We start from the raw sequence: 23479 nt of genomic DNA on the forward strand, positions 1-23479 counted from the left end.
CAAACAATCGCTTTGAATTATTTCAATTTAAATTGCGCGTTCACCGCTTTTTAAAATTTATTCGAAATTTTGGTGGCGGTTCCGCGCGCCGTCGCCAAAATGTTGATTACTGAATTAAATTATTAATTATTCACCCTGTATTCTCAATTAAATTGATATTTTTGATATCGTTTTCATTAGAAAATGATTTTTTTTCGATTTGTCTTTGCTTTTTTGAATCAGTGCAATTCATTTGGAAATACTGAACCGGAATACCCAAAGACGCATTATTTTAGTGATATAGAAGCCCAGGAATCACAGTTTTTTGCCTTTATAACGATTTTTATACGTATATATAATAAATTAGTACAGTTTCATGATACGAGCTGCAGTGATTTCAGGAAAAATCTTCGTTAACAGCATCCAAAATCGCCTAAGCTGATTCCCGTAGATTATTCCCACGCTTGACAAAATCTAGCTTCTAAAATCAATATCCTTGATATTTAAACTGTTGGTATGACATCTTTTACATAGGAATTGACCATTCTTTCGAGTTTTGAGAAGTTTTCATAAGAAGAAGTTCTTAAATCTAATTATTTGTACCCACAGTCATTTATTCCTTTCATTTAGTCCTTTTAAAATGTTTATGTTTCTAAATCTTCTCGATTTTACGTCTCTTCCGTTCCAAAATTAGTTTTTTTTCGATAATATTTGAAGGATTGATAAAATTGACGTTTCGACTTTTGTTCAAGTCTTTATCATATTTTGATATGTAGTGATCGGGATCATATTTTGATAAGGACTTAAAGAAACGTCAATTTTATCAATCTTTCAAAAAATTATCGAATTTTGAAATAGAAAAGACCTAACATCGAGAAGATTTATAAACATAAATTAATCATCAATTCGATATCCTTTTGGTAAATATTTTGTGGACGTTTATGGACGCCTACGCTCTTGGGAAATCCCGGCATCTTTCGGCATCGCTTCAGTTTAGAAAGTTATCCAAAGACTCTTGAAGAATATAATTGTGCGATAGCGAGTTATTTATATCTGAACGTTCGCGAGATGTTATTAGTTTAGCAAACTTCGAGTATCCCGATCCCTACCTGACGATTGAAAAGCAACTTCCAAATTGAATAAACTACGAACTAAATATTTATATAAACCCTTTCGATGAAAATTTTTTCGTTAATCGACGATATAAAAATAGATTCGATGCGCATTTCTCCAAAACGGAGTGTTTGTTGTTTGATCCGTGATTGAATCGAAGTTTGTTTCTGTTTTCGGGTCACGCAACTTTCGGCTAATGACTCTCTAGAAAACTCCCGCTCCAACTTCGAGAGCTTTGTGTGTAACTTCGCGAAATTAAGAATGCTGCAAAATCAGAACAAACAATAAGGTGAAGGGAGAACTGGAAGTATTGACAAGCGATGAACTCGAGAGGAACCCTAAGAGAAGTTCGGATTTTTCAAGTTGCCCCATTGTTTTTATTGGATTTCGGGTTTAACCACTTAGGGGTATAAAGTCCGATTCGATTATAAACAAAAAGATTGTTCAAATATTATCCGATGTCTGTTGAAAGATTTTATTAAAAGTTTACTCGGAGTTTTTAGAATGATTCGGTTTCTGCGAACTGCAAGATTGTGATTTTTTTTTTAAATTATAGTGTTTGGAAAATGTTCAAAACAATAAACGAGGTTGCAAACCGGTTGATTTTGCGCAAGTTTAGCACTCAAAATAAAACTTTTTGATGCACAAGTGAAAAAATATAAATATCTGGATGCAATAGTACAGGAAATGAGTTTGAACACATATTTAATGCAGAGGATCATTTTTTGCCAAGGTCTTTACATATACAAACCATTGAAGAGATCAAGTTTATCAAGATATCAATACAAATACCTTTAATACGGTTTATAAAGTTCATAAATTTGATGAATCACTTTTCCACGCTCTAGTAATTTATTTTGCTTATTAATTGAAAAAAATTGGACTTATTACCTTTGATAAGTTCATTTTTTATCAGTCTTTAGCTTATTATCGTCTTTGAGCTCATTGAGCACATAAATAAGTTTAAAAATTTAGTGAGACACTTTTTAATTGTCGAATTATTCATTCAGCTTGACAAGAATTTGAAATTTAATTTTAGAAAGTTTATTTTTGACAGATTGTAGCTTATTAAGTTCATAAATAATCTCAAAATATTTGACGAGGCACTTTTTGATTCTCAAATGATTCATTCTTCTTATTAATTAATCAAAATTGATTTCATTATACCCAATAACTTCATTTTGAAGCTTCGAGCTTATTAAAATCATAAATAAGTTTAAAAATTTAGTGGGACACTTTTTAATTGTCGAATTATTCATTCAGCTTAACAAGAATTTGAAATTTAATTTTGGAAAGTTGATTTTTGACAGATTGTAGCTTATTAAGTTCATAAATAATCTCAAAATATTTGACGAGGCACTTTTCGATTCTCAAATGATTCATTCTTCTTATTAATTAATCAAAATTGATTTCATTACACCCTACAACTTCATTTTGAAGCTTCGAGCTTATTAAAATCATAAATAAGTTTAAAAATTTAGTGGGACACTTTTTAATTGTCGAATTATTCATTCAGCTTAACAAGAATTTGAAATTTAATTCTGGAAAGTTGATTTTTGACAGATTGCAGCTTATTAAGTTCATAAATAATCTCAAAATATTTGACGAGACACTTTTTGATTCTCAAATGATTCATTCTTCTTATTAATTAATCAAAATTGATTTCATTACACCCTACAACTTCATTTTGAAGCTTCGAGCTTATTAAGCTCATAAATAAGTTTAAAAATTTAGTGAGACACTTTTTAATTGTCGAATTATTCATTCAGCTTAACAAGAATTTGAAATTTAATTCTGGAAAGTTGATTTTTGACAGATTGTAGCTTATTAAGTTCATAAATAATCTCAAAATATTTGACGAGGCACTTTTCGATTCTCAAATGATTCATTCTTCTTATTAATTAATCAAAATTGATTTCATTACACCCTACAACTTCATTTTGAAGCTTCGAACTTATTAAGCTCATAAATAAGTTTAAAAATTTAGTGAGACACTTTTTAATTGTCGAATTATTCATTCAGCTTAACAAGAATTTGAAATTTAATTCTGGAAAGTTGATTTTTGACAGATTGTAGCTTATTAAGTTCATAAATAATCTCAAAATATTTGACGAGGCACTTTTTGATTCTCAAATGATTCATTCTTCTTATTAATTAATCAAAATTGATTTCATTACACCCTACAACTTCATTTTGAAGCTTCGAACTTATTAAGCTCATAAATAAGTTTAAAAATTTAGTGAGACACTTTTTAATTGTCGAATTATTCATTCAGCTTAACAAGAATTTGAAATTTAATTCTGGAAAGTTGATTTTTGACAGATTGTAGCTTATTAAGTTCATAAATAATCTCAAAATATTTGACGAGGCACTTTTTGATTCTCAAATGATTCATTCTTCTTATTAATTAATCAAAATTGATTTCATTACACCCTACAACTTCATTTTGAAGCTTCGAACTTATTAAGCTCATAAATAAGTTTAAAAATTTAGTGAGACACTTTTTAATTGTCGAATTATTCATTCAGCTTAACAAGAATTTGAAATTTAATTCTGGAAAGTTGATTTTTGACAGATTGTAGCTTATTAAGTTCATAAATAATCTCAAAATATTTGACGAGGCACTTTTCGATTCTCAAATGATTCATTCTTCTTATTAATTAATCAAAATTGATTTCATTACACCCTACAACTTCATTTTGAAGCTTCGAACTTATTAAGCTCATAAATAAGTTTAAAAATTTAGTGAGACACTTTTTAATTGTCGAATTATTCATTCAGCTTAACAAGAATTTGAAATTTAATTCTGGAAAGTTGATTTTTGACAGATTGTAGCTTATTAAGTTCATAAATAATCTCAAAATATTTGACGAGGCACTTTTTGATTCTCAAATGATTCATTCTTCTTATTAATTAATCAAAATTGATTTCATTACACCCTACAACTTCATTTTGAAGCTTCGAGCTTATTAAACTCATAAATAAGTTTAAAAATTTAGTGAGACACTTTTTAATTGTCGAATTATTCATTCAGCTTAACAAGAATTTGAAATTTAATTCTGGAAAGTTGATTTTTGACAGATTGTAGCTTATTAAGTTCATAAATAATCTCAAAATATTTGACGAGGCACTTTTCGATTCTCAAATGATTCATTCTTCTTATTAATTAATCAAAATTGATTTCATTACACCCTACAACTTCATTTTGAAGCTTCGAGCTTATTAAACTCATAAATAAGTTTAAAAATTTAGTGAGACACTTTTTAATTGTCGAATTATTCATTCAGCTTAACAAGAATTTGAAATTTAATTCTGGAAAGTTGATTTTTGACAGATTGTAGCTTATTAAGTTCATAAATAATCTCAAAATATTTGACGAGGCACTTTTCGATTCTCAAATGATTCATTCTTCTTATTAATTAATCAAAATTGATTTCATTACACCCTACAACTTCATTTTGAAGCTTCGAACTTATTAAGCTCATAAATAAGTTTAAAAATTTAGTGAGACACTTTTTAATTGTCGAATTATTCATTCAGCTTAACAAGAATTTGAAATTTAATTCTGGAAAGTTGATTTTTGACAGATTGTAGCTTATTAAGTTCATAAATAATCTCAAAATATTTGACGAGGCACTTTTTGATTCTCAAATGATTCATTCTTCTTATTAATTAATCAAAATTGATTTCATTACACCCTACAACTTCATTTTGAAGCTTCGAGCTTATTAAACTCATAAATAAGTTTAAAAATTTAGTGAGACACTTTTTAATTGTCGAATTATTCATTCAGCTTAACAAGAATTTGAAATTTAATTCTGGAAAGTTGATTTTTGACAGATTGTAGCTTATTAAGTTCATAAATAATCTCAAAATATTTGACGAGGCACTTTTTGATTCTCAAATGATTCATTCTTCTTATTAATTAATCAAAATTGATTTCATTACACCCTACAACTTCATTTTGAAGCTTCGAACTTATTAAGCTCATAAATAAGTTTAAAAATTTAGTGAGACACTTTTTAATTGTCGAATTATTCATTCAGCTTAACAAGAATTTGAAATTTAATTCTGGAAAGTTGATTTTTGACAGATTGTAGCTTATTAAGTTCATAAATAATCTCAAAATATTTGACGAGGCACTTTTTGATTCTCAAATGATTCATTCTTCTTATTAATTAATCAAAATTGATTTCATTACACCCTACAACTTCATTTTGAAGCTTCGAGCTTATTAAACTCATAAATAAGTTTAAAAATTTAGTGAGACACTTTTTAATTGTCGAATTATTCATTCAGCTTAACAAGAATTTGAAATTTAATTCTGGAAAGTTGATTTTTGACAGATTGTAGCTTATTAAGTTCATAAATAATCTCAAAATATTTGACGAGGCACTTTTTGATTCTCAAATGATTCATTCTTCTTATTAATTAATCAAAATTGATTTCATTACACCCTACAACTTCATTTTGAAGCTTCGAGCTTATTAAACTCATAAATAAGTTTAAAAATTTAGTGAGACACTTTTTAATTGTCGAATTATTCATTCAGCTTAACAAGAATTTGAAATTTAATTCTGGAAAGTTGATTTTTGACAGATTGTAGCTTATTAAGTTCATAAATAATCTCAAAATATTTGACGAGGCACTTTTTGATTCTCAAATGATTCATTCTTCTTATTAATTAATCAAAATTGATTTCATTACACCCTACAACTTCATTTTGAAGCTTCGAACTTATTAAGCTCATAAATAAGTTTAAAAATTTAGTGAGACACTTTTTAATTGTCGAATTATTCATTCAGCTTAACAAGAATTTGAAATTTAATTCTGGAAAGTTGATTTTTGACAGATTGTAGCTTATTAAGTTCATAAATAATCTCAAAATATTTGACGAGGCACTTTTTGATTCTCAAATGATTCATTCTTCTTATTAATTAATCAAAATTGATTTCATTACACCCTACAACTTCATTTTGAAGCTTCGAGCTTATTAAACTCATAAATAAGTTTAAAAATTTAGTGAGACACTTTTTAATTGTCGAATTATTCATTCAGCTTAACAAGAATTTGAAATTTAATTCTGGAAAGTTGATTTTTGACAGATTGTAGCTTATTAAGTTCATAAATAATCTCAAAATATTTGACGAGGCACTTTTTGATTCTCAAATGATTCATTCTTCTTATTAATTAATCAAAATTGATTTCATTACACCCTACAACTTCATTTTGAAGCTTCGAACTTATTAAGCTCATAAATAAGTTTAAAAATTTAGTGAGACACTTTTTAATTGTCGAATTATTCATTCAGCTTAACAAGAATTTGAAATTTAATTCTGGAAAGTTGATTTTTGACAGATTGTAGCTTATTAAGTTCATAAATAATCTCAAAATATTTGACGAGACACTTTTTGATTCTCAAATGATTCATTCTTCTTATTAATTAATCAAAATTGATTTCATTACACCCTACAACTTCATTTTGAAGCTTCGAACTTATTAAGCTCATAAATAAGTTTAAAAATTTAGTGAGACACTTTTTAATTGTCGAATTATTCATTCAGCTTAACAAGAATTTGAAATTTAATTCTGGAAAGTTGATTTTTGACAGATTGTAGCTTATTAAGTTCATAAATAATCTCAAAATATTTGACGAGACACTTTTTGATTCTCAAATGATTCATTCTTCTTATTAATTAATCAAAATTGATTTCATTACACCCTACAACTTCATTTTGAAGCTTCGAACTTATTAAGCTCATAAATAAGTTTAAAAATTTAGTGAGACACTTTTTAATTGTCGAATTATTCATTCAGCTTAACAAGAATTTGAAATTTAATTCTGGAAAGTTGATTTTTGACAGATTGTAGCTTATTAAGTTCATAAATAATCTCAAAATATTTGACGAGACACTTTTTGATTCTCAAATGATTCATTCTTCTTATTAATTAATCAAAATTGATTTCATTACACCCTACAACTTCATTTTGAAGCTTCGAGCTTATTAAAATCATAAATAAGTTTAAAAATTTAGTGGGACACTTTTTAATTGTCGAATTATTGATTCAGCTTAACAAGAGTGTAAAATTGAACGTAACATATTTGGGAAATTCATTTTTGTCAGCTTCTAGCTTATTAAGCTTATAAAAAATTTGATAAAAGTAAATTTGTAAAATAGTGAAGTAAAAAAGTAAATTGGTGAAGTGAAAGTAATATTTGGTGAAAAATAGTAGTTATAGTAAATATATTAAGGTTAATAAAATCGTTATCAATATTAAATTAATTAATTTCTATGGCCTTTCCTGTTCTGAATGGTAACTAACAAACTAATGTACCCAGAAGAGTAAAAAACTAAACGTCCCAAATCCGTAAGTCACGAAATGATGTTTCGAATTCCGAATCGACTACTCTTCAAACCCAAGTAATCTCGCATCATTCAGAAGTACAAAGGAAGTGCCTTTTCAAGGACGAAAATTCCGGTGTGACGTATGGAACTTTGACCGGTAAAGTAGCGAAATTCCATATAGAAAAAAAAAAAAAATTATTTAAAACGTCTGTACGTCGTTTCCACTCGAGATTCTTTTTCTATTATTTTTTACGTTCCGTCTCGAGTGGTAAGTGTACATGGTCATTAAGTTTCGCCGAGGGGCACTTTTCAACTTCTTCGCATACACTCAACCGCGGAAAATATTCAAATTTACATAGCGGATACTTTCTTTTTCATTTATTTTTATATTTATATACGAGAAAATGTAATTCGAAAGGGAAAAAATTCAAAAAACTGAACTAACTATCTGACCTCGTATATTTTATATAATAAGTGAGTATTTACAAATAAATAAATTAACAAAACCAGTAAAGAAAATATAGGACGCAAATTAAGATGAAAAAAATGGAAAAATGATACTTGAAAAAATATTAATGATAGATGAGGTTTCTAAATTAGTAATTTACAATTCAGAAATACAGTCCGACAGTTTCTGATATCTAAATCCAAAGACAAAGGTCTTAAAGAACTTGTCGTAACGAACTTTGGGTTAAATTTACAAAATGCGATGGACATCCTTTATATTAACATCTAATTAAAGTCTTTAGTGTTAATTTCTTCAAGTATTACCAGAATTTCAATTCTCAATCGAAATATTTTGATACAATTGATCTCATATGTAGATTTTTTTATTATTAACAATAATTATGTCATTATCGTTTGTAATTTTATTAATTGACTTTCAAAACGATAAAATGACAATGACGTTTTACAGTTTACCATTTGAGGAATCCTTCGTTTCCTTGTCTCCTTTTGAATATACGAATAGGTCCTGTTTAGTGCATTTCTCATTCACGTGTTGTGTATTTTCCGGTTGACGAAGAACCACTCCGCCATTTGCATTGTTGATATCACAGACGAATGAATTTGTATGAATAGAGGCACGTATTGCTTTCTGCGTTTACAGACAACGTACAACATGAGGGTGCCTTCCTTCGTCTTAATCTTTACTAACTTGTTGTTGTAGTCGTTAATTGGTAAATATACCGATTGTCCTTTGTCGTGGTGAAACTTCTAGCTCGGTTATATGTTTAGAAACAATCATTTTGTATAAAGTACGATAACTGATAAACAGCTACAAAAAAATTGCAGTAATTGATGATCTGAATCAACGGGTAGTTAACGGTATCAATTAGGATAATGTTTTAAGTCTGTTCCTTTTTAATATGGAAAAAAATGGTCGATCTGGAACACCAGAGAGTTAATTGTATCAATTAGGATAATATTTAAATCTTCTTGTGTTCTTATTGTCTGTTTATGGAAAACAATCTTGTTTGTCCCACTAAATCCTATATGTACCCAAAAAAGACTGTACCTCTTTAGTATGGAAAGACTTTTTTAGAAAAATCTAGTCTTTCTGGGCGCGTTAGCCTTCTTCAAACTACTATCATCGAATAAAACAAATCTGGTTTCGATCAAAAAGAGGATAATTAGTTTAGATCTAAAATCTGGTGTCCGTGTTCTGTAGGAAATCTCCTGGGAAGTATCCTGGGTATATTTGATGGTGTCCTAGATCAATTCCAGCAAGTTTACGCGATTTGGATTATTATTTTTGTAATACTATCCGTTAATGGATTTTTTTTTATTATTTCGTCTGTATTAACAACTTTATATCGTGTAGGTATGTCCGTTGTTTGATATTTCGCAACCAAGACATTTTCCTTTTGAAAATAGATATTCCGGACTCTTATTTTTATATATTCGCGTAAAAATAGACGATATTTAAGTCGTCTTGTGTTCCTAGTGTCTGTTTATGGAAAATAATCTTGTTTGTCCCACTAAATCCTATATGTACGCAAAAAGACTGTTCCTCTTTAGTATGGAAAGACTTTTTTAGAAAAATCTAGTCTTTCTGGGCGCGTTAGCCTTCTTCAAACTACTATCATCGAATAAAACAAATCTGGTTTCGATCAAAAAGAGGATAATTAGTTTAGATCTAAAATCTGGTGTCCGTGTTCTGTAGGAAATCTCCTGGGAAGTATCCTGGGTATATTTGATGGTGTCCTAGATCAATTCCAGCAAGTTTACGCGATTTGGATTATTATTTTTGTAATACTATCCGTTAATGGATTTTTTTTTATTATTTCGTCTGTATTAACAACTTTATATCGTGTAGGTATGTCCGTTGTTTGATATTTCGCAACCAAGACATTTTCCTTTTGAAAATAGATATTCCGGACTCTTATTTTTATATATTCGCGTAAAAATAGACGATATTTAAGTCGTCTTGTGTTCCTAGTGTCTGTTTATGGAAAATAATCTTGTTTGTCCCACTAAATCCTATATGTACGCAAAAAGACTGTTCCTCTTTAGTATGGAAAGACTTTTTTAGAAAAATCTAGTCTTTCTGGGCGCGTTAGCCTTCTTCAAACTACTATCATCGAATAAAACAAATCTGGTTTCGATCAAAAAGAGGATAATTAGTTTAGATCTAAAATCTGGTGTCCGTGTTCTGTAGGCAATCTCCTGGGAAGTATCCTGGGTATATTTGATGGTGTCTTAGATCAATTCCAGCAAGTTTACGCGATTTGGATTATTATTTTTGTAATACTATCCGTTAATGGATTTTTTTTTATTATTTCGTCTGTATTAACAACTTTATATCGTGTAGGTATGTCCGTTGTTTGATATTTCGCAACCAAGACATTTTCCTTTTGAAAATAGATATTCCGGACTCTTATTTTTATATATTCGCCTAAAAATAGACGATATTTAAGTCGTCTTGTGTTCCTAGTGTCTGTTTATGAAAAATAATCTTGTTTGTCCCACTAAATCCTATATGTACGCAAAAAAGACTGTTCCTCTTTAGTATGGAAAGACTTTTTTGGAAAAATATAGTCTTTCTGGGTGGGTTAGCCATCTTCAAACTACTATCATCGAATAAAACAAATCTGGTTTCGTCCAAAAAAGGATAATTAGTTTAGTTCTAAAATCTGGTGTCCGTGTTCTGTAGGCAATCTCCTGGGAAGTATCCTGGGTATATTTGATGGTGTCCTAGATCAATTCCAGCAAGTTTACGCGATTTGGATTATTATTTTTGTAATACTATCCGTTAATGGATTTTTTTTTATTATTTCGTCTGTATTAACAACTTTATATCGTGTAGGTATGTCCGTTGTTTGATATTTCGCAACCAAGACATTTTCCTTTTGAAAATAGATATTCCCGAATCTTATTTTTATATATTCACATAAAAATAGACGATATTTAAGTCGTCTTGTGTTCCTAGTGTCTGTTTATGGAAAATAATCTTGTTTGTCCCACTAAATCCTATATGTACGCAAAAAAGACTGTTCCTCTTTAGTATGGAAAGACTTTTTTAGAAAAATCTAGTCTTTCTGGGCGCGTTAGCCTTCTTCAAACTACTATCATCGAATAAAACAAATCTGGTTTCGTCCAAAAAAGGATAATTAGTTTAGATCTAAATTCTGGTGTCCGTGTTCTGTAGGCAATCTCCTGGGAAGTATCCTGGGTATATTTGATGGTGTCCTAGATCAATTCCAGCAAGTTTACGCGATTTGGATTATTATTTTTGTAATACTATCCGTTAATGGATTTTTTTTTATTATTTCGTCTGTATTAACAACTTTATATCGAGTAGGTATGTCCGTTGTTTGATATTTCGCAACCAAGACATTTTCCTTTTGAAAATAGATATTCCGGACTCTTATTTTTATATATTCACATAAAAATAGACGATATTTAAGTCGTCTTGTGTTCCTAGTGTCTGTTTATGGAAAATAATCTTGTTTGTCCCACTAAATCCTATATGTACGCAAAAAAGACTGTTCCTCTTTAGTATGGAAAGACTTTTTTGGAAAAATATAGTCTTTCTGGGTGGGTTAGCCATCTTCAAACTACTATCATCGAATAAAACAAATCTGGTTTCGTCCAAAAAAGGATAATTAGTTTAGTTCTAAAATCTGGTGTCCGTGTTCTGTAGGCAATCTCCTGGGAGTTAATGGTATCAATCAGGATAATGTTTAAGTCTTCTTGCTTTCCTAGTATGGCGAGAAGACTTTTCCTCAATGGATAATCATTATCAATATTATTGAAGATCTTTCAAAAGCCAAACATTGATGAAATCTATTCTATAATAGCTGATGTTTGTATTTAGGAAAATAGACGTTTGGTGGTCCGAGTAGTTTTAGAATTTGAAATGTTTTCATGTGATAAAGAAAGAAAACTAACAGCGACATTTGCTGCATATACATCAAATAAATTATGTCTGCTTTTACATCCGTCTGCTCTTTGAAATGATATCGAATAAAGCACTCGCTATTAATTAAAATGGTGTCATGCCGAATTTGAGATTAAAAGACATTCGCATAGTCTAATGACGTCCTCGACGACGCCGCCCGTCTCCGCCACCGGAGAAGTTCCTAATTTTTATTTCGTTTTAACCTAGACGTCCGACTATTTATAGTGAGAACGCCAATGTTGAAATGGTCGATTGTGCAAACGTGATTATTATACGAGGTTTCTTACAAAAGTTCTCAAATATATTTGAGGAGTTAAAAAGTTAAAAATTAAACTCGGAAATTGAATTATTCTACAATTTTCTTATTTTATTGTGGGACTAGTAAAAAGCCCTTGGAAGCTTAATTCCGTAGAATAAACTAAGGTCTCGTAATATATGTCCATTCCGGTCAGAAATACCGAGCTCGAGTCTACAACTGCTTTTCTATATTTAACAACGACCGTCTGCCGTTTTTTATCCTTTTTCTTTTTGCCATCATTCTAGGTTATTATGGCCCATAAAACGTTAAACTCATTCGAAATAATAATCTTCATGTTTATTAGAGACGAAAAGCACAACGGGTGGCAGAGAGAGCTGCATAAGCTCGACGTATTTATATATATATATATTCCCTTAAGGGCTCACGGAGGTATTATCTTTCTATTTTTCCGTATTTTGAGCTTTGACATAACTTTTCCGCGTCGGAATAGATGAATTAGTAGTTTAACAATGTTTGTATGTGTTTTTTTTTTTTTTTTTTGGTCGTTTTTTACGATACAAGATGATCTATTAGATTACGTAAAATTTCTTTAACGAATTTTTCTAAAACTATTACTACTCGGAGATGAAAGATTGTGAATTTCTCTCATCGAAAAATGAGTAAAGAAAATGTTAGGTTAGGGCATTTATGAGGCTTCCAAGCTATAAACCAGTCTCGTCAAATCCTAACAACGTCCACAAACTCCTTGTCTATAAAAGGAACACAATTTATCTATCTTTTTATTGGTGTGGTTTACTCCCCTTGTGGTTTTCTCCTACTCACAAATTCTCGTTATGTATCCTGCCCAATTTAGTCTTTTGTATACCTCAAATTTTCTCCTCCCAGTTCTTCTTCTATTTCTTCATTTTTCTGCAATCTTCTTCTTCTTTTTTATGTATGACAGTTGTTTTCACGGCGTACGCAATCTTAATAATTGTCAACAACTTTTTGTTGCGACTAATGCGTCTTAGTATTTCATCGTTGGTGATTCAGTCAGTCCAAGGTGTCTTCAAGATGCGTTTATAGAGCCGCGTCTCAAATTTTTTGATCGTTTGAGCTATACAGGTCCAATTTTTCACTTTCTACAGCAGTACTGACCACAAATAACATTTCATGAATCCAATTCTGACGTGGAGGTTTAGATTTATGTTTGTAAACATTGACAAATACTTTTCGAACCATTTGATCTTAATTTCTTCAACTACAGTTTCAAATGCGTATTTCTGTGTCCTTATACAGTATACAGTACGATGTGATGCGATCAGAGATAGTGAAACTGCAGTTCTAGGACGAAATGGTTAAGCAAGAAGTCTTTAGGAAAATAGGACTTACAAACTGGCGGGAAAAAACGAAAAACAGGAAGTTGTCGAAGGAAATGATCGAGGATTTTAATGTAATTATAATATCGAAGGTAGATTCGACGTTTATTTGTAGATTTCGATTCGAATTTGTGTTTTTTTTTGCCTTTCAATTACCTGGAACCGCGTATGTTAATATAATGGACCTGATAATACCCCTTTTTTTTACGTTTGCATTGTGCAAACGCGGCAAATTTATGCATTAAATTTGCTCTCTCCTATTCAGAAGTACCCTTGAAATTAAAAAAAAAATTCAAAGGCCACCGCAATGTTTTAGAATCGCTCACACGCATTCACAAATACAATGGATCCGGCCGTACATTTTTATTTCACATCTAGACGGCTAATTTTACAGGGAACAGGTGTTTGAAATTTTTTTTTTTCAATAATTAATAACGTGAGGTGAAAATTGATTTGTTGGGGTTCGAAAATTTTTAAAATATGCTTCAAAAATCACTCATTTAAACATGTATCTAAACAAAGAGTTTATATGGAATTATTCAGACAAGATTCCTGAGAAAAAAATCGTAGATGAACTTGGAATTTTTAGTTGGAACTCAACTAGTTTTGTTGGTTTTTATTGGAAACTTTTTGGTGTGAAAACTTTCTAATTGACGTGGTTAAGAGACGCCGCGTTTGGGGTAAAACTTAGGTAAATAGTTAGACCGAAAATTACGAAGTTTAAGGAACGAAGTATGTTTTCAGGGCAATTACAAACTTGTCTCCAACTTCATATCATACTCTAAAATGTTCATTATTTAGTTATATCTTTTCGCTTTTTTACCGTTCTGTAAAGGAAAAAAAAATCCTATTCTGTACAAGTACATCTCAATTTCGCCGCTGAACAAATAAACTCGAATGTGGTAAATGTAAATATACAAATAGAAAAAAAGAAGTGCGGAGATCCTGGCGGAGGAATCTAAAGTATAAAAGCTACCACTTGCCGAAAAAGACCCTGAATAAATTCTACTTCGTTTCGGGGTCGTAAAGACTTGGGAAAATTGTTGAATCAAAGTCCCTACAAACGAATATTTTACAAGTGAAATTTGAACAGACGGTTTCGGTACTTTTCTCATCTAAAAAAAAGGGATTTTTAATTTAATTTAATTACAATAAAAAACAATTAATTTATAGAAGTTTTTATGTAATTTCAATATCAAAAAAACATGTTTGGTTAGACCGTTTCATATATGTATGTAAATCACATAAAAACACTCTCAAATTCTTTATTTTCATTTTTCTTTGTTTGTTTAAATTTTTTTTGAAAATAACTTCAACTAATACGTCGTTTTAGATCCAAATTTTAATATAGTTTATGGAAAATGTTTCCACCTTAAGAATTAACCGTTTCTTCTCAAAATAGGCGATTATTGACGAACATTTTTCTTCTGCAAGTGAAAATTTGTGGTCGGGTAACAATAAACGGTCGCCGAAGGCTAAATCTGGTTAATACGGTGGTTTTCCAGCTAACTAAACCTCCTTCTTGAGGCGTTTCTTGATTTCTGTTGTTTGAAAACCACTTTCTTGATTATTTTTTCGTATTAGAAGTTTAGTAATGGACTAAGTGCGAATCCACATCAAAAATTTGGCTTAAACTGCATCAAATAAGTATGAAAAACGGTTGAAATATTGCCGATATCTTTTTGTTGAGAAATTTTCAAACAAAGCGCTTGCTTGAACCACAACTTTTCTTGTACAGATTTATATCTTGTATTATAATCGTTTAATTCCATTTAGAAAATCGATTATTTAAATTGTACGCTACTCACGTGTATTTTCTAGTTGTAAGGCGCGATGCGAATTGAAAAAGTATATGTCATGATGTAAAATTGAAACTAGTCTACATCGTCATTTGCTGACTGAAAAGGCGGTTCGAAAACGTGATAAAACTTTATGTTTATATATCAACGTCCTTGAATTTATTTACTAAACTTAATATTCTTAAATACAATGTCCTAAGAATTGAATTACAACGTTAGATAGTCAACCAGAGACGGAATTGACGAAAAAAATAACCAAACCTCAAATATGACTTTAAGGAAACTATTAATGTATCAAATACTCTAGAAATCTGGGCAAAACATCAAGCATTTTTCAATCAAGCAGCGATTAGAGCTAAACTACTACCCTGCAATGGATTCCGGGACACACTGTATTAGAGGGTAACGAAATAGCTGACGGAATCTCTAAAATAGTGGCAGGCATACCCTTTACAGAACCTGAAACCGTTGAAGATGGTGGTAGATAGAAGTTACTGGGACAATCTACGCAGGCGAAAACTCTTCCGGAAAGTTAAAACCAGAGAAAATATGTCGAATGTAATAAGAAAGGCACCTAGAAGAAGCTTGATGCTCTATTTATATTCTCTGGAGGTCAGATACCACCAGGAAGCGTACCACACGTTAAAAACTGGACATTTAAATAAGAAAATCATCGAATTAATATCGCGTTGTTAATAATCATCCGATTTATCGCTTAGTGACTTTTTTTGCCGAACGAGAAATGCGAGATCACCAAAAAAAGCTGTCGGAGACTTTCGAAACCGTAGTTTTGGAATATTAGCTTCAGATTAGCTATAAAAAATTTTGATTAGAATGTCACGAAATAATCGAAAAGTTACTTTACATATCCACCCTGTAGTAAATTTTATATTTTTTATTCGAATTTTCGTCGTTTTCCAATGTTTTTACACTAATATTTATTCGTTTCCTAAAAATAATTCTTAACGTTAAAGCGAAGTGATTTCGAAATCTAAATTTGTATTTACATTAGTTATCTCGAAATCCGGAAAGCCACCATCCGGACTCCGGGAGTCCGTGGAGGATTTCAATACATTTATATAGCTTGTAGACTTTTATTACTTTTTTTTTGGGGGGAAATCCATTTATTTTTATTAGCATTTTTAGACCGCGCAATCCGATTCAAACAGTATCTAATTGAATCTGACACCGCTCAGACGTATATAAAAGAAAAAGAATATTTCGAGATTATAATAAGTATGTTGGATACAAATGATCAATTGTAAAAAACAAAATGTTTTTTTGAGGTTATGTTAGTCAAATTTGACATTAACGTCGTTCGTTTATAAATTGAAAACCGACATGTCTAGGTTGAGAAAAGAGAAGCGTTGCTTTTGCGATGCAATTAAACCGGGTCCTTTGAGTTATAAACGCAAAATTATGGAAAATTTGAGAATTGAGACACCCGCTACGGATAGTAATACCGATTGTAGTAGCGTCCCAACGAGTTCGAGCGCTCGAGATAATTCCAAACCAACACCGGAAGCTACCAAAGAAGAAAACATCAAACATCGAATAATGAAGAGATTTAAAATGCAATCGGACGGTGTTATTACATCTATTAATTGCGATACGTCTGAAGATAATGAATTTTTTTATAAAAAAGACAATGTTAAGGGTAAAACTAAGAATAGCGAAAGAGTTTTGTTAATTGAAGCACAACATGTAGATATTCAGAATCATTATTATACAATTTCTTAAACTATTACGATTATTTCTATTTACTACCGACTCAGGGAGTTTCTTTTCGAACCCTTTTCAAGGTAAGTTCATTCTCAAACTTAAGCTTATTTACCAATACCCTCCATTTGTACCTATCCATAGTTATTAACCCCTATTTTCTCATCCCTTTTCTTTCCAAATCAATCTGCACATCATCTAATATCTTTAGATCATTATTCTCGATCATCCAACTTTTATTTTCATTCTCTTTTTTCATCGTTTCTTACATAAACTTTTGACTTTAAACAAAAAAAAATTCGCGGCAGTTAAATTTGATGACTTGGGGGGGTACATGATAGATTAAAAAAATATTTTTCGTACGGATGTTCGGTGCAATTTGTAGAAAAATCTGCGGGACTTTGAGCCGTAAGGGATTTTGAATTATTATAACTGTGATAACGAGGGAAACTATTTAGCTTTCGTATGCACAACTCCGCGCGCGATTTCCCAGGTGGTTGTGTCAGAAATATACGTGACCACAAAACTGAATTTTCCAACTATCATACGTTAATAATCATGTCGGAGCTGCTATCGAAGCACTGCTACTAAAAGATATAAAAACGGAACTTAAATTTCGGATATACCTCGTAGTATTCAAAGCCTCGTGATATTTCTGACGATTCCGGTATTAAGTTTAATCAAAGATTTCATCGGATGAAGATTAAAAATTAATTAAATTTTGAGTTTTAAACTGGTATTCGTTTAAACGTAATAGCACCCCAAAAGCCGTTGGGTTATAAAACGACGACGCGCAGTCATTACCATTTTTAAATTACCCAATCAAAAAAAAAAAAGAATTAAATAATTGACGTTTCTTGAACAGAAAGGATTTTTCAAATTTCGAAAATGTTCATTTGTAGATTATTTAAACCCACGAACTTTAGAATTGAGGTTAACTCGTTAATTAAATCACCGCGCGTTGTTCAACGCGATCCATTTTGATACTGAATTCGAGCTTATGATAATATTAATCTTTATTTTTTGATAATGAGGACAGTTGAGCTTTTGGACTGTATTTATCTCGAAATAATGCTCGAAATTGGACTTTTAATTAATTAGAGAGAATCCAAAAGAGCTGATATCAAATCTCATCCTTTCAGAAAGCTTTCTCAAACACAGCTTCGTTTACCATAATTAGAAAAGGGGAACGAATAAATGAATATCTCCCCATGTGAGTTTTTTCCAAAAATAAATACAATAAACGGCTATAAAAACTTGTTGTTTGGATTTTCTACCTCAAGTTGTTTGATCTTTAATTAACTTGTTTCACGATAAAAAATATTATTGAGGAGCTTTTATATTTTTTCTGGGATCTTATCCGAAGTGGACATTCTTTTTCGAAATAAATCCGGTCGAGAATATATCAATTTGAGGAGATTATCGGCGAAATAACCAATGCTGATTGATGTATAATGGATGTTTCGAACGATTCATCATCAGATTGCGGATTTGTGGTTCATCGACGCGCAGTTTTAACGAAATCTGAGGATTTTATGGGAAAAATACTTATCGTTGGTTAGAATGAGATACAGAATTGTGATAAAATAACTTATAAATCGTGCGAAAAAGAATTAATAAAAAACAAACCGGGTTTTGAATTTATAAAACTGTTCGTGCAATAACGAAAATCTCAAAAGATAATTAACGCTACACTGCGATTTGAATAGTAGAAAACTTGTCCAGGTAAACATCAAAATATTTAATTTTCAGAATCAGTTGATCATTCAAAAGTATGAATAAACAACAACATTACACAAACAATTAATTCCTTGGAGTTACTAAATCGAATAAATTGATTTTTTAAAAATTAGTCATAGAAAACTTTGTAAGCAAATATATATATATATATATATATATATATATATATATATATATAATTGGAATGAATTTTACATTTTACGAATAGCACTTGTCAAATCGTTGAGCAAACAAAGCGGGCATTTCAATTCAGTAAAGCTTTGTAACAGAAATTTAACATTTCATAATAACTCTTGCGAATATTTTGTTTATCCCCAAGGAATATCGAGTTTGTGTGTAGTTTTGCCCGTTTCTCCAAGGATAAATTCGAAAGAGAATTCTCTCGTGTTTCAATACGAAATTGCTTGTAATGCAAATTCAGTTTCATTATAAAATTTCATTTCTATATACGTGTATTATAACAAATTTTAATCTCGAGACTTCCTCGAGGAGCTCCATATTCGACGCATCTTATTGTTTCCCATATGGGATTTTACTATGGGTCCAGTATAGGCCCAGACTTGAACCAAGTGTCCTAAACTTGGTGGGACTATGATTCAAACCTGGTTGGGCTAATGTATAACTATCATTTATGTATCCCAATAAAGTTGGGATAAAGTATAACTATCATTTATGTATCCCCAGTAAGTTGGGATAAAGTATAACTATCATTTATGTATCCCAATAAAGTTAGGCTAAAGTATAACTATCATTTATGTATCCCAATAAAGTTGGGCTAAAGTATAACTATCATTTATGTATCCCCAGTAAGTTGGGATAAAGTATAACTATCATTTATGTATCCCAATAAAGTTGGGCTAAAGTATAACTATCATTTATGTATCCCAATAAAGTTGGGCTAAAGTATAACTATCATTTATGTATCCCCAGTAAGTTGGGCTAAAGTATAACTATCATTCATGTATCCCCAGTAAGTTGGGATAAAGTATAACTATAATTTATGTATCCCCAGTAAGTTGGGATAAAGTATAACTTTATGTATCCCCAGAAAGTTGGGCTAAAGTATAATTATCATTTTATGTATCCCAATAAAGTTGGGCTAAAGTATAACTATCATTTATGTATCCCCAGTAAGTTGGGATAAAGTATAACTATCATTTATGTATCCCCAGTAAGTTGGGATAAAGTATAACTTTATGTATCCCCAGAAAGTTGGGCTAAAGTATAATTATCATTTTATGTATCCCAATAAAGTTGGGCTAAAGTATAACTATCATTTATGTATCCCCAGTAAGTTGGGATAAAGTATAACTATCATTTATGTATCCCCAGTAAGTTGGGATAAAGTATAACTATCATTTATGTATCCCAATAAAGTTGGGATAAAGTATAACTATCATTTATGTATCCCAATAAAGTTGGGCTAAAGTATAACTATCATTTATGTATCCCCAGTAAGTTGGGATAAAGTATAACTATCATTTATGTATCCCCAGTAAGTTGGGATAAAGTATAACTTTATGTATCCCCAGAAAGTTGGGCTAAAGTATAATTATCATTTTATGTATCCCAATAAAGTTGGGCTAACGTTGTTAATAAAGTTTGTTTTGAGAGTTATTCACTACGCAGCTTTCAAGAAATTTTCGGAAATTTGTATCCAGTAGACCCAAAGGACAAACATATTGTGGTGTTTTATTCTAATATGACTGGAGGATTCTAGTGAGGGGTATGGGACACCCAAAATGATTTATCTATGTCAAACGATTTGACCATACTTTCGTCATTTTTTTTTCTTTGGTTTAACTATTTTTATTTACTTAATGAGTGTTTCTTGCGCGTTTTCAGTTTGTGATTTAACGAAATCGGGTCGTGTGGATATTTTTTCATTGCAATTTCAACTAAACACTGTCCCAGTTCTACCAAAAGATTACTTAGTTTGGGAGTTATTCCCGACGCCGTTTAAGGGGATCATCGTCATCGGAAAACCGTAAAATGGCCGCATTACAACGAGGTCCCGTATCAACTTCCAGACCATTTCCGTTTTATCGTAAGATATATGGTATATACGTCAGAAAATAACTTTTTTTTTTTAACCCTTTCAATCTGGACTCGCAGAATATGTTACCAATAAAACGATTGTCGATGTGATTACGAAAATAAATATATTGTATGAAAGGAATTTATATAAAACGACGATTGCTATAATGATAATCAACATGGTTATATAAACGCGAATCAATCAGTGTATTTGTGAATGGCTTTACAAAGTCTTCTTCAAGATCAAAAATCGGTAGTGACTCTACAAGGTCTAAATTCGATCAACTTTATCCAACAAAATCCCCACCTAGAGCAGTTTTTCCAAGACTTATTCGACAGGTAGAAGTTCGGGGATTACTATTAATGGAGAAGTGCAATCCCGAGGAATCAGCTACCAAGGAACGTCTTTCTCGAACAGAACTTCAAGATCATAAAGGGTTTGTCTTTTTCTACTTGTATTTTACATAAAAAAACAGTTTTATTTAGAACATGGTTCTGTTTTGTAGTTAAAACTTTCATTCCCTCGACGTAGAGGTGGTTTTCCTTTGGTCGCTTCAGTGGTTTACGTTCATTTTTCAAACATTACGAAGATACGAACGATATTTTGAATAACACGGTGATTGTTTTATCATTTTCGAGTAACGTTTCAGCTCCGAATGTTATATGCAAATCAATATTATACCCCGTATGGATTTAAATATATATATATATGAACGTGTGCGGTGGATATTTTTGAATTTATTTCTCCACATTCGTCAGGCTATTGGGAATATTATTTCAATTTTCATATTTATGCATGCGAACTTTTTTTTTTTTAACAAAACATTGAACTATCTATTGAAAGAAAACCAAATAAATACGTAGGGCAATGGCCAACTGAACTAACAAACGGAGAATCGTGTAGATATGCACAAATACAAATTACATATCGTTGATTATTCATCCATAATAATAATTTCGCCTAAAGGATAGAGGAACACGTCCGTCGCAAAGCTGCGGTTCGTTTTAATGCTTTCCAGCCCTGTGGGCTCCGGTAATTGCTATGCATAGATAACGTTTTCCCCCCCGATAGATATAACGAATAAACATATGGACGTCGTTAAATAATTATTCACTAAATTTGTATAAACACATTCCATAATCGGAAATATTTCCATCAATGTCTGTTTCGACAACAAAACTTCCTTACATTCCCAGTTATCAATCTCGACAACACACGGATTTTATAAGTTTATAGGCAAAAGCTGTAGACTTCTCTGACTTTGGTAATCAGAAGTTATCTTGCTCGAAGACGACGACGAATTGCTCAAAACTACAATTTAATTGTCTGAAAACTGTTTATTGGAAATAACGATAAGCGTCAACTGAATTCTCTGCTACTAGTTTCAATCTTTTGGTCCTTGTTACATTGATACGTGTTATACCCTGAACATTAATCAAAATGTGTTGAGTTGATTTGTAAGAAAAGTTAAGTGCCTCTGTCAGATACGTCGACACGACGTGAATATATAGAGTGTGTCCTACGTTTCAATAAAGTTGGCGTTGCAAAATTTTTTCGTGGAATTATGGTAAAATCGATAGTTTTTAATTATGGAATAAAGAAGATTTTAAATTATTCATCGTAATCTAAAAAGTCATTAGTTAGGGATTTTCATTTAGAGTGAGGATATTGAGAAATCGTCAATCGGTTCTGCAGTCCAAATGAAAATCGTTGCAGAGAAAATGATTAATTACGAATTCATGTAAATTTTTTTATGAAACGCCTGCCGAATTGCATAGAAGTAAGAGCACTTTTTAAAACTTCATAAATATTCATACACGTCACACTCGATAAGTCGTGTGACTAACTAAGAATCGATCATTTCAACGCTTCTCTAAATTCTCGATGCCGTTCTTTTAGAGGTATTTACCTTTTGCCTCTAAATAGGTTTCAATTTCGGTATTTGTTCCTTGATTTGAACTAAATTTCTTACTGAAGAGCATTTTTTGGAGCTCCGTAGTCACTGAGGACCAAATCTGGACTATACGATGGTTTGGAAAGCGATTCGTTCAATTCAACCATCGGTGCGTGGTCTTGGTGAAACAGTGATTCTAAAATAATGAAGACATAACCTTCCCAGCTCACTTTCGGACTTGGTTAACTGCCTGCAGTCCACTCAGATGATGGTCGTTTTGATTGAGAAGTGAAGTGATGGATCAATTGTTACATGCGGACCCAAAAAATCCGATTTATTTCGTGTAAACACATCCAAATACTGCTTTGAATCATCAAAACGTTTTTGTTTTTGATCGACCACCTCAATTAGACTACCAGAATGTTCACCATCATTAATGCGATTTTTTTTTTTCGATAGAACAGAGTCTTGATAACACTTTTGAAGCCATACAATATTTTTTTCATCAAAAAACAAAGATAAATTAACAAACGAAATCGTTTTGAAATTAATAAAAGTATAGCTTCACTTAAATGATTGTCGCTTTTTTTTTGACTAATCGAAATGTCACGAAATTTGACACATAGTTTTTTGAAAGTTGGTACTTCGTAAACGTCATATGGATTTGACGATTACATCGCCATCTATGTGTCAGTCACACGATTCATTCGACAATTATAGTAATTCTTCTAATTGGGCGTTGTGCTTGTAGTAATTTTTTTCGGGGCTGAAATAACGGAATAAAATATGAAAATTTTCACTATAATAAAATTTTTCATCGAAGAAAAACCT

The 23479-nt window shown here is 31.1% G+C and overlaps 1 protein-coding gene across 11 annotated transcripts in view; it reads right to left on the reverse strand.

The window, feature by feature from the left end:
• LOC130895111 (uncharacterized) overlaps positions 1–23479 on the reverse strand; it is a 112783-nt gene that overhangs the window by 25407 nt on the left and 63897 nt on the right. The window lies entirely within an intron of this gene.

Source organism: Diorhabda carinulata, chromosome 6, assembly GCF_026250575.1.
Source record: "Diorhabda carinulata isolate Delta chromosome 6, icDioCari1.1, whole genome shotgun sequence".
Taxonomy (NCBI): domain Eukaryota; kingdom Metazoa; phylum Arthropoda; class Insecta; order Coleoptera; family Chrysomelidae; genus Diorhabda; species Diorhabda carinulata.